This window comes from Sceloporus occidentalis, unplaced genomic scaffold, assembly GCF_023333645.1.
Source record: "Sceloporus occidentalis isolate IW3139 unplaced genomic scaffold, rSceOcc1.0.p SCAF_4, whole genome shotgun sequence".
Classification (NCBI taxonomy): Eukaryota; Metazoa; Chordata; class Lepidosauria; order Squamata; family Phrynosomatidae; genus Sceloporus; species Sceloporus occidentalis.
In genome coordinates this window covers 86,698,958-86,717,445 of record NW_028316984.1, presented here as the reverse complement: position 1 = coordinate 86,717,445, position 18,488 = coordinate 86,698,958, and positions in this window count along the sequence as shown.

Genomic DNA, 18,488 nt, shown 5'->3' with positions numbered 1-18,488 from the left:
GATACCTTCTCCCTAGAGTGTTCCCCATGGTGTACCCATAAGGAATGGGCAAAGATAGTTACTCCTCAATGCTGTGTCAGACTATTTTTTGTTGTTGGCTTCCTTTGGTGCACATTGCCCACTTGATTTTCCTCCCTAAATTGCTTAACTCTTGCTTCACAAAAGGGAAAAAATAGGTGTCCAAGGAGTGGGAGACATCAAAAGAGCGGTTCAGCTAGTAGCATACTTCTCAGCTCTAATTATCCACCTTCAAATTCCTCTAAAGAATTAGGGCAGTCTTTAGGCTAATTTATTAAAGAGAGTTTCAGCTACTGAAACAGCTTTGCGTTTGCAAACCTGGTACCAGGAAAAAAGTAGATTCCCTAGGGAGTGCCTTCCAAGTGGCCTGGATCTTGAGACCAATCTGCTTGTCATGTGGCATGGAAGAAAGGGCAGACCAAAGATCATCCAAATGGGGCTGCCTCCAACCAGCTGGAGGATCTGAAATAACAACATAGGCCAAGGATCTTTTCTTGTGACACAATTATAGTGTTAACGTTTCCATTTGAACTCCTCTGGCTGCATCCTGTGCAATCCTGAGGTGTGATTTGGTCAGAGACATCAGAGAAGGTCTCTGACTGAGAATTCTAAGTACCAAACCATATCTGAGTATTCCTTGCCTTTGAAAACCCTATGAAATTCACAGGGTCACCATAAGTCAACATGTCACTTGAAGACACATACATCCACACATGTTTTTTGTTGCTGTGTGCCTTTAAGTCATTTCTGTCTTATGGCGACCCTAAAGTGGTGAACCTATCATGAGGTTTTGTTGGCAAGTTTTTTCAGAGGGGGTTTGCCATTGCCATCCTCTGAGGCTGAGATAGTGTGACTTGCCCAAGGTCACCCAGTAGGTTTTTATGCTTGAGCAGGGATTTGAACCCTTGTCTCCAGAGTTGTAGTCCAATGCTCAAATCACTACACCACATAGGCTCTCAGATATTTCTTCTCCCTTTCTTTTATTATTTGCATTTTTATCTCACTCTTCCTTACAATAGTATAGAGTTCAGTGCTGTTAACAAGACAAAGAAAAACATTTTCAAAATCATAAATTAGATATGTCAGCTATACAAATCTATACTAAGCAGCAGGAGTAGAAGACAAACCAAACATTTGGTTTTGTCCCAAAGGCCTGTAAAAATTGATCTGTTTTGGATTAGTATCTGAAAGACAAGCAAGTGAGGGGACTACTGGAACTCTAATGGAATGGAGTTCCCTAACTAGGCAGCCATAGTTGGTGCACAGATCAAAACTGGCAACAAGCAATCCGAGCCACAGAGTCCACTAGGACCTCTAGTGACAGGGATGGATCTAGGAGTACTCCCAAGTACCTGCTCCTTCAAGGAAAGTGCAACCCCATCCAGGATAGGCAGTTTACCCAATCCCCTCATCTGAGAACTTCCATCTTATTGGGATTTATCTTCAGTTTATTGACCTAAGCACTGGTCCAGCATTTGCACAGTCCCATCTGACTTTGATAACAAGGGGAAATAGAATTGAGTCTCATCAACCTCCTAATGACCTCATTCAGCAGCTTTATGAATATCTAAAGGAGTATAGGGGATAAGATGGAACCCTGTGATTAATAGCCATGGGGCTGAACAGTATTTTCTCAGTGCTACTTTCTGGAATCAGCCCTGTAGATAGGAATAGAACCACTGTAAGACAAAGCCTGCTATTCATGCAGAGCTGTTCCAGTAAGATATCATGATCAAAAGCTGATGAGAGATCCAAGAAGATCAACAAGGTTAGAACTTGCCCATCATTCACCCTGAGTAGATAATCAATCTGGTCAACTAATGAGCATATTGCTTTAGCCAATAAACCGACTTACCTCTTCCAGTTTCAATTCTGGATCCAGGATGCCCCTGGATGTTATCATAGGGATGCAGCCACCCAGATGTATCCCAAGTCGAAGCCTCACTCAGCCTGCACTTTTCGAAGTCGGGGAGCTTCCAAGATAAAACCTGGCCAGCTGAGCGAGGCTTTGACCCAGGATGTATCCAGGCAGCAGCATCTCACATAGATCGGTGGTGATTTGGCTATGATAACATCCTGGGGCATCCTGGATCCAGAACTGAAGCTGGAAGAGGTAAGCGGGCCTATTGGCCAAAGCGATAAGATCCCAGGACTTTTAGTGCCCGTAATCAGACTGAAATGTGTCCAGATAATCTGTTTCGCCTAAAAACATCTCAAGTTGCCCATTCACCACATGCTCAAGCACCCTGCCTAGAAAAGGGATATTTGCAATAGAGTGATAGTTCTCATATACCTCTGGGTCAAGGGCATCATCTTCAGTTGAAGGTACACCACAACCTCCTTCAAAACTGTAGACACTTCCCTCTGACAGAGTGCAGCACCTACCACTCCTAGAACCCATCTAGTTAATCCCATGCTGCTAGATCCAAAATGGGCAAGGGTTAGATGTGGTGGGATAGACTGATTTAAGTATATTCATAAAATCAGGCCACAACAACTTATTAATAATAATAATAATAATAATAATAATAATAGCTTTATTTGTATACCGCTTTTCCTTCTTGATCAAAGCGGTTCACAATCTGGCAATTGTGTGAATATATGTCACAATACAAAACAGTAGATTACAAAAATACATTACATCTACGATTACATCAACAATTCCATAAAATCTAATACATTATACAACAATTTAGAAACAATTGACTGAATTAAACATTCTGATCTTCCTTAGGGTATTCTATCTTTAGAAAGAATCAGGGGGGTATGCTTTCTGAAAAAGATAAGTTTTCAGTGCCCTCTTGAAGGCTTCAAGTGTGGAACAAAGTCTAATCTTTTCAGGAAGAGCATTCCAATGAGCGGGGGCTGTCGCCGTATAGGCTCTCTGCTGGGTCGCTACTAATCTTACCCTAGGGTATTCAAGTAGATATGTCCCCGATGTTCTGAGGGTGCGAGGCGGATTATGTAGGGAGAGGCGCTCCCTCAAGTAACTCGGGCCCAAGCCATGTAGGGCTTTATAGGTAACAACCAACACTTTGTATTGCGCCGGGAAGCTAATAGGCAGCCAATGGAGAGATTTTAATATAGGTGTTATATGGTCCGATCTTGGGGAACCCGTGACCAATCTGGCTGCAGCATTCTGAACTAATTGAAGCCTCTGAACCTGGTACAAAGGTAGCCCCATGTAGAGCGCATTACAGAAATCCAAGCGAGAGGTTACCAGTGCATGTACAATCATTTCAAGGTCCTTTCGATCCAGACAGGGACGCAGTTGCCGTATCAGCCGAAGCTGATACCAGGCACTCCTGGCCATCGCATCTACTTGAGATGATAACTGTAGAGATGAATCCAGGAGTACTCCCAAACTGCGTACTTTATCCTTAAGGGGAAGCATAACCCCATCAAGGATAGGATGGCAAATTTCCCTATCTGGACTTGGGGAAGTACCTCTGTTTTCTCTGGATTCAGCTTGAGTTTGTTTTTCCTCATCCAGCCCATTACTGACCTCAGGCAGGCATCCAGAGGGGAGGTGCCATCCTTAGTCACTGTATCAGTCGGAGACATGGAAAGATAGATCTGGGTGTCATCAGCGTACTGATAACACCGTGCTCCATGCTTCCGGATGATGTCTCTCAGCGGCTTCATGTAAATGTTAAATAGCGTGGGGGATAGAATGGCACCTTGAGGAACGCCAGATGTCAACTCCCTTTTATGGGAAGAGCTATCCCCCAGCCTCACCGACTGGAACCTTTCCGAAAGGTAGGACCGGAACCACTGAAGCACAGTGCCCCCGATACCCAATTCTCTCAGGCGTTCCAGAAGGATACCATGGTCGATGGTATTGAAGGCTGCTGAGATGTCCAAAAGCACTAACAGGGTAACATTTCCCCTGTCCATGTCTAGACGGAGATCATTGACTAAGGCGACCATGGCAGTCTCGACTCCGTGTCCCGCTCTGAAGCCAGTTTGAAATGGGTCTAGATAATCGGCTTGGAGCTGAAAGGCGACTGCCCTCTCAATCACCTTGCCCAAGAAAGGTAGTAGGGAGACCGGTCTGTAGTTGGTCATTAACAGAGGGTCAAGGGAGGGTTTCTTCAGAAGGGGTCTTACCACCGCCTGTTTCAAGGGCAGTGGGAATACACCCTCCCGAAGAGATGTATTTACTATACAATGTAATGCAGTTTTCATAGCAATTCCTCCCTGAACAGTCAACCAAGAAGGGCAAGGGTCGAGAGGGCAAGTCGTCCTTTTAATCTGACCAAGGAGCTTGTCCACGTCCTCGGTACTAATAAACTCAAAGCAATCCAGAATAGCCTTGTTTCCAGAGTCACTGGACACCTCTGCTATAGGATCTGTCAAAAGACTGGCGTCAAGATTGGCCCTTATTTGAGAGATTTTATCGGCAAAAAAGTCATTAAAGGCATAACAGCAGGCTATAGTTGGCTTTAATAAAGGGTTCAGGGTGGCCGGGGGTTGTGTTAATTCCCTAACCACACTGAACAGCTCTGCTGGACAGGACTCTGCCGATGCAATCCTTGCAGCACATAACGCGTTCTTTGCTGCATCGATTGCCACTCCGTAGGAACGTAACATGTTGTCATGGAGTGTCTTGTCAGATAAGTTCCCGTGTTTCCGCCAGTGACGCTCTAGTCGTTGCACAGCCCGCTTCATCTGGCAAAGGTCTTCTGTATACCAGGGTCTTTTCTTTGGAGCAGACTGGCAAGGACGCTCGGGAGCGATGCTGTCTATTACCCCGGTAAAATTCCTATCCCAATTTTCAACCAGGGTGTTAACAGAATCACCATCTTCTCCAAACACTAAACCCTCTAAGGCTTCTTGGAACCTTTTTGGTTCCATCAGCCTTCAAGAGCGGACCATTCTAATAGGCCCTTCACCTCCGAGGGGTTTTTGGATCATGACTTTTAGTCCTACCTTGACCAGGAAGTGATCCGTCCATGACAGGGGGAAGATATCATTTATGTCCACCCACGGATGTTCTCAGTCCGTACTGAAGACTACATCGAGCGTGTTACCGACAGAATGTGTAGGACCTGAGACCAGCTGGGACAGGCCCATGGCTGTCATGGAGTCCATGAACAACCGAGCCACACCTGTTGGATCTGATATGCCGGCCTCGAAGGGGATGTTGAGGTCCCCCAAGACTATAAGCCTAGGGGACTCCAGCACCAGCTCCGAGACCAGCTGTGTCAGCTCGGCGAGGGAGTCTGTTAGGTTACGGGGTGGACGGTAAACCAACAGAATCCCCAGACTGTCCTTGGCCTTCAGGGTCAGGTAAACACACTCAATGTGTCTCAATTTCGGAACCGGATGCCTGGTCAAGGTAATATGGTTTTTATGGACTATAGCCATACCACCTCCTCGCCCACTTTCCCTAACCTGCTCCTTTACCGTATACCCAGCTGGGAGGGCTTTAGCCCAGGTCACACAGCTATCCTCTCCCAGCCAGGTCTCCGTAATGCATGCCAGGTCAACATCATGTTCGTCCAATAGATCATATATAATATGGGATTTATTTTTCACTGACCTGGCATTGCATAGGAGCAAGGTAAAGGTCTGTGGTATGTTTGGGATGATCCTCGGTTCTTTCGGGCTAACAGGATGACTGGAAGACGGGATAGATATTAAGCATCATTCTCGTCTTCCCTTAAATATCTTCTTCATCCTGTTATCGCTATATCTCCCCTTGCCCTGCACCACTCTTATGGGGTTTCTCCAACCAATGGTAGTACTATCAGCCTTCATTCTCTTAATTACTATCTCCCCTACATCAACTAAATTTAATTGTCAAATTGACTCTATTGGGGCTGACATCCTAATGTCAACCCCAATAGAGTCATCACACAACTTAGCGTGATCCCAGAAATTTTGACCAGATGGTGCAGTGTACACTTCCCTATATACTGTAATAAGTGTGGTGACAAGTTCTGAGTGAATGTGAGCAACTTTCTCCTTAAAGTTCCTGGGAAATTTTTCAGAAGAGTGAGTTGAGATCTAATGTTGTGCAGTGGTTTGAGTGCTGGACTATGGCTTATCACCCCTTGGCCATGGAAACCCATTGAGTGACCTTGGGCAATTCACACTCTCTCAGCCTCAGAGAAAAGCAAACCCTCTCTGAACAAATTTTGTGAAGGTGTGAAGGGGTGGGGGTGGTGCTGGAGGAGACATGGTAGTTCAAACTTGGTGGAATTTTACCCTGTATTTACCTGATCTATTATTTTAGCCATAATTGTAACTCAAGCTAACATGGACTGCAACCTACTATGATACTCATTTGGAAGTCATATCTGGCATATGGCCCCTATATTATGTTTCCTGTTTCTGCGTGGCTACAGTGGACCTCATGCCCCCATTTCAGGGTAAGCTGTAATGTGCTAAAATATCCAGTCTGCTTGTTAATTTTCCCACTCTCATCAGTCCTGGGCACAGCAGGATGTATCAATGGTTTTCACCACCTCTCTATAACCCCAGTTAGGTAGTTCTGGATCATCATGCTGTTTCCTTTGGTGTGACTTCTCTTTCAGAGAGGGAGAAGGAGTAGAAGTAGGGGTGTGTGGGAAACAGAGAGAGAGAACGTTGCAGTTTGACTGTTCATTGTCATATGTATTTGTAAGACAAATGGGATAAGTTGGTGGGGATGGGCAGGAAAATCCATTAGTAAGAATGAAAATGCTTTATTAGGAACCATAACTGTACATTTACCTTGAAAGAATGGTCAATCAGATGGAGAAGATTAAAGCCTCTTCCACTTCCTGACCAAGAGCTCAGACACTGTGACCGGAATATACAAGCAAGAGCTTTTAGATGTTATACTGCAGTTGTCCATTCCAGTCATCATTGGCATTTGTCAAAGGCCTACATAGGTCAGCGTCATGAAAGTCAATGTTCTGAAAAAGCTGACAACGGCAAGAAGAGAGTATGAAATTGCACCGAAACTGTAATTTCTACTGCCAGCCGATTGTGTGAAAATTTCCCTTGTGGAGCCAAAATAAAATTGTGATGGAATAATTCTGTACTGAATGTTTTAGTTCAGAATTGATCCTTGGACACATTATATTATGTGCATTCCTTGGTCAATCACAACAATATTGTGAGCCATGAATTTGATACAGTTGCTCAGAAAGCAAATGCAGCCCTTGAATTATTAGGAAGGGTAATGCCAAGTATTAATTCTGTCCAAGGCAGCAGTGAGAATGCCATGTCTTGCTTTTGGTCTCTTGCTTTGAGCAATTGCAAGGCAATAGATTTTAACAGAATGAAAAGTGGCTTGAGAGAGGCACACCTCCCACTATAGTGGTATGTATTATAATGTTGCTGCTCATGAAACAGCTATGCCACGGTTTTCTTTAGAATAAAAAACTTGTATAACCTGTTTACCTCAGGTGAAAATGTCACTAGATTGGGGGCATTATCTCTTAACAGACTCCAATACTTTTTAAAAGAAGAATTATCCACAGAACAATGTTGGAAAAAGACCAGCTGGAATCAGTGCAGGAATAAACTGCCCATTTTATGAGAACATACTGAAAGAATGAAGTTGCAAAGAGATAATTCTCCACATTAATCCAATTTGGTAGAAGCATTAGACTGGTGTTGATCTGAAAGGTTTGGGGATTTAAAAAAATTGGGAATTCATGAAACCTGAATATTAAAGAAGTTTGTCTGTCAGCTTCATCTGCCTCATATAGGCGGCATGTTATGAGAACAGACAGGGAAATCCTGTCTCTGTATAGTAGGTAGATGTTTTTATAAAGAACTACATGTTGTTGTTGCTGTTACAGGATGATGATGGCACAGATGGTACTGCAGAATATGTACCACCATCACCATTGTTATCATCCTGTAACAGCAAAAGAGGGGGTGCACTTTGACAGATACTTATTTAGGTTAAAGAAGGCCATCAATACAAGAAATAAAGGCTGTCACCTGGGATTTCATAATTTTAGGCTGGAGAAGTTTGGTAATGGATTATATCATTTTCCAGAGCAAAGACCCTCAGAGCTGCCTGAAAACAAGAGTCCACGCCTCTATGGAAGACAGTTTATAGTTTTAAATTGGTGCTTCTGGCAGTGTCTGTCACAGACAAGAAAGGTTTCTTTTTTCTTCTACTGTAATCTCTCCTTTATGCATATCTAGTTGCTTAAAGGCACTGGAGGTGGGGATATTGAAAGTGATGAGTTTATTATACTAATACATCAAGAACACTTCTTTCCTTTAGTGGGCTTTGCAGTTTTCATCCTTGCTTTATTTTCACATCTTTTTTTGCTCATGACAGATTATTGTCTGGAATGTAGGCGCTGATCTGCATTGCTCTTGACAGATGGGGGGTTGGACCAGTTCAGGGTTGCCAATGGGCAGCCCATGGCCTAGTTCTATTTCATACAGTTTTTAATATTATCTGACACCCATTCTGGAAAAGCTGTAAACCATTTTCTTCTCTGCTTTTTAAAGGATCTTACAGGAAGCAAATTAGTTCCATAGTCCCATATCAAACTGATGGCCTCAGTTTGACAGTCAAAGTTCAATAGGGTTGTGTACCTACAGCACCTATGCTGTGGGAGAAGTCCAGGTTATCAGAGCTGACTCAAGACATATTGCTGCCCGAAGTGAAAAACAAGACCTTCTCCAACACACTTGACACAGATAACTGTCTGGAATTGCAGCTTAATCTTACTTCAGCACTGACAACATGATAATCTCCTCCAGCACAACTGAAATCAGCAGACTAGATTGGCAGGTACTGTAAAAATATTTGAAATGCTAGCAGAGTACAGTGGAGTAGTACAGTGAGCATATGGCTATAAAGCAAGACTAACTATTCTGGATGGTCATAGTAGGGCTACAAAAAGACTTACGTTTGTTGCGTCAGGAATTCCCTTAGGGATTGTCAGCGCAACTGCTGGGGTCCAACAACCACTGTCAGCAACTCAAATGAGTCCTGGGGTTAAATCAGACCCTTGGAGCAGAGCTGGCAAATTTCCAGAAGCAGAAGCTTGGCTCCAAAGTCCAATTGGGGATGACAGCAACTGGATGTCTTCCAGGAACTGCAGCAATGCAGGAACCTCTGGGGACACACAGCAAACCGATGCTATAGTTTCTTCTGATAAACCACCAGAGAAACTAAGTCTCCCAAAGTGCTCTTTATTCACAGTGCTATTATACAAATATAGATCTCTAAAACTCCATACCAATCCAACTCCTTCTACAAACCCACACCACACCCTTGCAACCCCTGGGCTTAAATAGCCTCCAGACCATGTGGTCTCCCAAATGCAGTGAGTTCAGGTGTGTAACCATGTCGTGTGTCTCCTGTGCAATCTAGACACATGGTTTCATCATCCATGGCTACGTGCACTTGGACACTGAAGTGTCCTTGAGCCAATGAGCTTCAGCTGTGCTGATCAGCCTTGCCACTCTGCTGAATGCTCATGGCCAAACACACACACATCAAGCATTTCCCTGTGTGCTGTGTTTTAACCCTTCAAATCTCTGACAGGGATATTGTGGGAGAAAGCCAGCATGGTCTAGTGGTTAGGAGCACTGGACCACAACTGTGGAGATCAGGGTTTAAATCCCTCTTTGGACATGGAAACCCACTAGGTGACCTTGGGTAAGTCATACCCTCTCAGCCTCAGAGGAAGGCAAAGACAAACCTCCTCTGAACAAATCTTGCCAGGGTCGCCATAAGTCAGAAATACATTGAAGGCACACAACGACAACAACATGTGTGGGTTATGTGCTTTCTTTTTTTTTTTAAAAAAAAAATTGCTTAATTATACATATAAACATACATAACATATGAATCATATGTTATGTGCTTTCAAGTTACACGTTGACCTATAGTGAACCCATGTAATTCATAGGGTTTTTAAATACAAGGAATACTCAGAGGTGGTTTTGGCAGTTCCATCCTTTGAAATATAGCCTATACATCTGGTATTTGCTGGCAGTCTCTCATCCAAGTACTAACTGGGGCTGATCCTGCTTAGCTTCCAAGATCAGATAGGATCTGGTGCCTTTAAGGTATTTAGGCCCTTCTCCCTTTAGGGATTGGAAATGAGAAAATACAAGAATCTAGACTTGGTTACAGAAGCTCTTGAGACTGGTTTCTGAGCATGGGACCATAGTGGTAGCCATCATAGAGCCAGGACCTCATTGTGAAGCTCCCTTTGTAGTGAAGGGTGTAAAGAGCAGTGTTTGTAGAAGATTGGTTTGTGTTGTTGTGTGCCTTTGAGTCATTTCCAACGTATGGTGACCCTAGTGGCATCCCTCACTGGAGTGTCACCCAGTGTTGGGATGGGGCTTCAGGGGCAGGGGCAAAAGGGCAAGCCCTCACCTCCCTGCCCAGCGTGGCTTTACATGCAAGTAAAGCTGTGCTAGATAGGCAGGAAGGGGTGCCCTGGGCCTCTCCTTCCCTGCGGTATGCCATGGAAGTGTGAGGAGGCTGCTCATCTGGGGGGTCACCCATCTTGTGGGTTGTCACTGGTGAGGTCTGCCCCCCTGCCCCCTAAATGATAAGGTGAACCTATCATGGAGTTTTCTTGTCAAGTTTCTTCATAAGAGGTTTGCTATTGCCATGCTCTGAGGCTGAGAGAGTATGACTTGCCCATCATCACCCAGTGGGTTTCATGGCTGAGCTGATATTCAAACCCTGGTCTCCAGAGGCATAGTGCAATGCTCAAACTACTATATCACGCTGGCTCCCCTTTTTGCATTTACTGATGTATTTTACTTTTATACATACAGAACAGACACTGTAGCACACTTAGACCTCTCCTCCAGAAAATGGGAATGCAAGAGAAACAAGTGTGTGTATGTGTGTGTGGGTGTGTGGCTATTCTTCAGGTAGGGAACATTATATGAGGAATTTGGGCAGGTGGTGATTAGTTATGGGCCTTTTCTGTATTGGCATCACTAATTATTCAGCCCAGCCCTTGAGACTGGTTTCTGAGGGGGGCTGTATCTGTTCATATATATAATAATGTAATTCCACTTTATCTACTAGGGCTCCATCCTATGGAACCTTATGTTTTGTAATTTGGTGAGATATTTAGAATTTGTGTTTAGAGAGTTCTAGTCCTCTGAAATATAGCACTGGGGTCCTATAGCAAAGAACAGTCTCTCACAAACTCCAAATCCCAGGATTTTCTAGGATGATACCATGGCAAATAAAGTAGCATCAGATTGCTGTAAATGTGCAATGTTGGATACATTTCAAGTGAGTACTGTTTTCTTTTCTGTGATCATCATGAGATACTTTTATTTGTTGTTTTTGGCTGCTGCTTTTAAGTGATTGTGGAATTAAATTGTTTTTTTATTTTGAATTTAGCTCTTAGATTTATTAAGGGGAAATAGAATATTAATATTAAATGAACAAAAGCAAAAGAATTTCATAATTAGAAATACTTCTTGGTTGGCATGATATATTACATACACATGAAGACACAACCAAACGACATACAGTATTCGCATTTGTGAAACTATAATGCACTTACTTCCAGACATTTTACCAGGCTAAAACAAGCAAATTAATCAGCCTAGAGCCACCTTTCCTTGTAACTTGCAAAGGTAGCATGCATGAGATTATATCTATCATATTCAAGTCAGCAGTGACAACCCATGGGCAGGTAACAAAAAGATGCAGGTTCAAAGATAGTTCTGAACACCTTGTTCTGAGAATGCCTGGAACTGAACTGGGCCTCCTTACACTGCTGATCCAGGTGTCATCCAGATCCCACTCCTTTCCAGGAGATAGGTAGCCTTAAAGGGAAACTCCTGGGCCTTTAGCCTGGCACTTTGTTGCCCATCTAGGAGGTTTTGCCAAGCATGCTGATTGTTCTCTTTCCTTTGATCATAGGACTCCTTGATGAGGGTATTGTTTTCCAGTACTGGAACTAGGCCCAGTAAATGCAAAAGCTGTCACAGGTTTAGACCTATAAGATTTGGTCAGCTCCAGAGTGTCAGGCTTTGCTAGCTCAGAGGTGGGACTCCAGTTCTGTGCTTTCTCTACTGCAGAGGTCCTTAAACTGTGCTCTTTAAGAGATTTTGGACTTCAGCTCCCAGAAGTCTCAGCCATGTTGGCCAATAGTCTGGGATTCTATGAGCTGAAGTCCACAATCCCTTAAAGAGCACTGTTTGGGGAACACTGCTCTACTGGCCTCTCAGCCTCCAACCATGTATCCAAACTATTACAAAATGTATAAGGTCTAATCTGCACTTCAGAATAAGCAGTTTGACACTGCTTTAACTGCCATGGTTCCATGCTTTAGAATTATGGGATTTACAGTTTTGTGAGAAATTTAGCCTTCTCTGTCAGAGAGCACTGGTACCACAACAAATACAAATCCCAAGATTCCATAGGATGAGGCCATGGCCATTAAAGCAGTGTCAAACTGCATTATTTCTGCAGTGCAGATTAGACCTAAATCATGACAATGCCATTCCATACACTAGCTTAGTTCCAGAGGTAGCATTTGGACCAAAGACACTTGCAATATTGTGCACTTCCAATACAACTTGGCTGGTAAATATCAGTTCTGCCACACCTGGGGAGTGGTTTTTTTTTTGGGGCGGGGGGGAACATTGTGTAATGGCTATATCCAGCCAATGGTGGCATAAACAGAGTTAGGCATGTGGGACTGTTGCACATGTGGCAGTACATGACGATACACAGAGTGGGGTGTGAATGCACATTACCTCTATGCATTGCCATTGTACATTGTGTATTTCAGTTGCACAGTGGGTTGTCAGCCATGCACATTGATCATTGATCCACATATGTTGTGCTACATTGGTATTCAGTACAGGGGTTGTGTAACATGATGCGACTGGTGGATATTTATCCTACACTGAAACAATGTTGGACCTCAGTCTTTGTTTCCAGTGCTGCACTAGTATCCTCAAAGACAAAGGGTAGAATAGCTTGCACACAAGGGAGTGTCTTCCTCCACCAAAGCTTATGGAGAGAAAGAAAAGGGGCTACTGAACTGAGTCAGCAACCTATCCTTTAGCAACTGGGGGCGTCCAATTCCTCCCTTCCACTGTCAAAAACAATATTCTAAATCTGTCTCTGAGTTTTGTGGGGTGGGAGGATTTGCGTCAGTGGTTGACTTTTATAGCTGAAAGAGTGGAAAAGGGGGGACTCCAGGAATGTGAAACAGCTGGTGTTTGAGTCATGGAGTAAGGAGGCCTCCTTACTTGTTGGTTGGAGATGGGGAGCAGGCAGTGTTTATTATCAGTTTGGTCTATGCCATGATGAAGGGAAGGGTGGGTGGAGCTGCCATTTTCTGTTGGGTGTAGGCAGGTGGCATTTTCTTGGACTTCACCCTATAAGTTTTCTGCAGTCCTTTTGGCTGCAGGTACCACAGAAATGGGCCTAAGAGCTTAGCATGAGGGATAATAGACTCACAGAGTTGGAAGGGACTGAAAGAGCCATTTAGGCCAACCTTCTGCGATGCATAAATCAAGCATTCCAGACAGAATGGCCATCTACTCTCTGTTTAAGTACCTTCAAAGAAGGAGAACCCACCACCCTCTAACACAGTTCATTCCACTGCTGAATAGCTCTTACAGTCAGGAAGTTCTTCTAATGATAAGCTAAAATCTGTTTTCTTTTCATTTAAATCTATTGGCAGAACAAGCTCATGCCATCTTTTACAAAACATCCATCTAGATTTTTAAAGTTGACTAGCATATCACCTTTCAGGCTTCTCCAGGCTAAATGTACTCAGCACTCTATTGTGTTACTTACAAGGCTTGGTTTCCACATCACTTACTACCTACCATTTACCATTGGTCATCCTCCTCCAGATATGTATGAAGGTTCTGTACTTCTCTTATTCTCCTAAGTGTCATTTTTACTGAGACTCCTGAAAACTGTGGTGGGCATTCATCGATCTCATGTGAATTCTGCAGAGAGAACCCCATATCTCCTTGTGTTGAAAGATTTGGGCTGGGATCCTACATTATGGTTGTGCCAGCATGATGGAGTGGTTTGAGTGTTCAACTATGACTCTGGGGGCCAGGGTTCAGTTCCCAGCTCAACCATGAAACCCATTGGGTGGCCTTAGGCAAGTCATTCTCTCTCAGCTTCAGGGGAAGGCAATGGGAAACCTCCTCTGAACAAATCTTGCCAAGAAAACTCCATGATAGGTTTGGTTCGCCTTAGGGTCGCCATAAGCTGAAAACTATTTGAAGGCTTACAACAACAAAAAATAAACCTATTATCATTTAGTTATGCAACAGCTGCAGTATAATTCTCCGGCTATGCAGGTATACCAATGCAGGCATAAAGCTGCTGACAGTGAAGCTCCTTTTTACAAAGACTTTTGTTTTTGGCCACCCAGCCCTCTTTTCTCCTAGCCCTCTGTCTAGCTAGAATACTTTTTTGCAGCATTGGCAATGCAAGGATGGTAAAGGAAGGCTGGAGAAACACAAACTTCTGGTGTTAGATTGCAGCAGTAAGTCTGTAGTAAATACTGCAGTAAAGCTGCAAAACAGAAAAAATGGGGAAATGAGGTAAACCTGCCTCTCCAACTCCCTCTAGCATATTTATATATACCGTATATGGAAAAATAGAAATCATAAGAAAAGTGGGTGGGAAAAAACCTCTTGGATCATTTTTCAGATTTTGAAGTGGCTTGTAGAAGGTTCAAAATGTTTTTGTTTACTTAATGCAAAGGTTATCTGATGTAGTTGTTTCATTTCACATGTGCACATTGTTAGTTTTGAACACAAAATTGCAGAAACATGTTGAACTGCTCTTTTTATGGTGTATGAAATTATCCCATTTATTATTTTTCCACTGGTACCAAATTTTCTGCTAAAGAGGTAGTACCCAGGAACACATCTATATTGTTAACTGGGGTATACTCTCATATTGTGCAATTTTAATGCAATTTGAACTGCTTTAACTGCCATGAGTCAGTGTTATGGAATGCTGGCATTTGTAGTTTTGTGAGATATTTAGCCCTCTCTTTCAGAGACCTCTGATGTCACAACAAATAACAAATCCTGGGATGCCAGAGGATGGAGCCATCATAGTGAAAGCAATGTCAAACTGCATTAACTCTGTACTGTGGCAGAGTCCTTGATTTCATATCTGCCAGTGTGCTTACTTATTGTCTTGTCCTTTATCCATGGATTCAACAATTCCCAAAAGCAAAGCTTGGTTTTGCCATTTTATACAGGGACACGATTTTTACTATGCCATTGCATTTAATGAGAGTTGAGGATCCATGGATTTAGATATCTATGGGAATCCTGGAGCCAAATCCAAGTGGATACCAAGGGCCTGCTGTATATCAAATGATACACTAAAGACACTGAGGAATAGTTGTGCATTATCCAACAATATGCAATTTCATATGAAATGGCTAGTCTTGAGGAACTCTGCTTATATGAATTGAATATGTTGTTTGCACAATGGCTGAAAAAACACAATTGCAGTATACTACTGTGTCTCACCAGTATGGTCATGGGAGTGGGCTTTCTCACCCTGGTAGTGGAATACCCTCCCGTCAGAGGCCCAACTGGAACCAATTCTGGTTTCATTTAGACACCAGGTGACAACTTGTCTGTTCACTGAAGCCAATGTGCCTCATTGATATATTTCAAATGCTAATTCCTATTAATGTATTTTAACCTGTTTCATCTTGTTAATTATTTTTAAAATGTTTTTTGTTTCCTTAAATTATTATTATAGTTTTGATCTTTTGAACCTGTTTGTACGTGTACACCATACTGAGATCTTTTAATATAAGGCATGGTAGAAATATTTAGATGAATAATTTTTTTAATACATGTATGTTTGTCACCAATAGGATTCCAGTCATACAGGCACATCATTTAAATGTCCATGTGCTTATGGGGGTGCTCTGCTTATTTCCTCCCAAACATTTGTCTGGATTCTGTGCACACATTATGTCTTTTATCAGCAGCTGCCACAACCTTGCTCACCTCATTAATTTTTAGTGGACATGGTCTTAACTTGGTATTGCTACAAGACTGGAGTGCTCAGCTGGATTGGAGAATTGGCAAGAGGATGAAAGAATGTATCTCACAACTTGTGATCATAGCTTCAGGTTGTTTCCTTTCTCCTGAAGCAGGTCTCATCTGAGCCTTTGCACACTTAACAAGGAAGCCAACAGTCCTTTAAGGGTAGGGTGCTTTAAATCTGACAGATTTGGTATTGCTAAATCATATTTCTGGCTCTTCGCATGTGTCTGCTTCAAAATGTGCTGAAGAGAGCAGGCTGGCAGTTAGTTAGAGCAGGTTAGAAACTAAAAGAAAAGGAGGCAGGATTAGCAAGCACTATAATGCCTCCAATAAAATTTAAATGAAGACAAAAGAGAACCAAAAGTTAGTTGCATTGGAGTGTGTGTGCGGTGGCGTGGCTCACACTGGGTGACACTCCAGAAGACACCCTCATCAGGAAAAGGATGAGGCAGCATGGTGGGGAGGCAGTGAAAGCCCCGTCCCTGGAAGTCCTGCCCCTGGAAGCCCCACCCCCACCAGACGACATCAAGTAAGAGGATGCCACTGCCAAAGGTGGATATCACTGAATATGCACACAGCAGGCTTTTCCTCTCCTTCTTACTCCTTCATCTTCTCCACCCTGCATGTACAAACAAGTTTGGCAGGTTTCTGAAAGAGCAAAAAAAAAAAGAACCCAAAAAACCTGTTAACCCTTTTTACTCTGTACTTCATTGAGGGCAGACAACAGAAAATAATGCTTCTTGCATTTTGTCTTCATTCTCGGTGGGTGGGTGGATTATTTTTTATTTTATTTTTTGGGGTTTTTGTTTTGTTTTGTTTTATTGCACAAATATACAGTATACAATAAACAATATTTTATTTTTATTTTTGCCCAGCCTGGAGCATACAACACAGACAAGCACTGATCTATTAAATGTCTGGCCTGAAAGCTTCCTCTATATCTGCCTCCTATATGATGGTTTCTTAGCAGCATGAAGAGCCAGTCATTTGTTGTTCTTTCCCCCCACTCCACCCAATGAGCTCTTCTCCTTGTCTCTCTAGTCTATCTTGATCATTTTTCAGTGTGTCTCATGGAGCCAAATTCCATCTGATCTTGGAAGCTAAACAGGGTTAGTACTTGGTTAGTACTTGGATGGGGACTACCAACAGATACCAGGAGCTGTAGTCTATATTTCAGAGGCAGGAACTGGCAACACCGCCTTTCAGTATTCTTTGCCTAAGGGGCTTATCACGCAGCTAAATAATGCGCCTTACCTCTGCCGAATTCAGCTTGAATTGAGGATACATCTGGATTTTATTGGACTTGTTTTTGCCGCTGATGCTGCCAGGCGTGTGCATCCTCAGTAACATCCAGCTAGAATCTGAGTTCAGCTGGCTGATTTGCAATGACAGGAAGATCCCGGCTTTGAAGAGAGGCCAACTGAACTCAGATTCTAGCCGAATGTTACCCAGGATGCACGCACCCAGCGGAGATAGTGGCAAAAATGTGTGCGATAAAATATGGATGTATCCCAAATTCAAATTGAATTCAGCAATGGTAAGGTGCTTTATTTAGTTGTGGGATAAGCCCCTAAGAAATTAATGGGGTCACCATAAGTCAACAGGTAATTTGAAGGCATGCGCGCGCACACACACACACATGTGCTTGTAGAAGGCTACTGATATGTCCCACTGCTGGGCTCATATCCAGTCAATGCAGCTCTCCTGCAGCCACACATCATCAAGGGAAGACAGGCATACCTGGACTTTCTCCCTGATTTTTTTTCTCACCCTGGTAGTGGTGGCACTTTCTACACTGCTATAGAGCAGGAATCATACACTAGTAATCACTCCATTTGAGGGAGCATTTGGAAGGAAACCTCTGGGGTTTAGGTTCTATCAAAGCAAGCAATCAGTACCCATGGGCATGCTGAGAGAAAAATCTCCATATAGGAATATGGAGCCTGCTCATGATGAGCTCTGGCCAAGGTAGATCTAAACTATAGGAGAGCTTTTATCTATGCTCTCCTGGAATGGTTCTGTTTTTCACATGGTAGTCTAAGACTGAATTCTTGTTAATTGCATTCAAATCGACTTTGACTTATGGCAACCTCATAAATGATAAACCTCCAAGCCACTCTATCATGAACTGCTGTGCTCAGGTCTTGCAGAGTCAGGGCTGTGGCTTCCTTGATTCAGTCTATCCATATGCAATGTGGTCTTCCTCTTTTCCTACTGCCTTCTACCTTACCAAGTATTATTGTCTTTTAGTGAATAATGTCTTCTTAAGATATGTCCAAAGTACGACGGCCTCAGTTTAGTCATCTTGGCTTCTAGGGAGAGTTCAGGATTGATTTAGTTTAGGACCCATTTATTTGACTTTCTAGCAGTCTTCTTCTCTAGCACCACATATCAAATGAGTTGATTCTCTTCCTATCTGCTTTTTTCACTGTCCAGCTTTCATGCCTGAGGGCAGG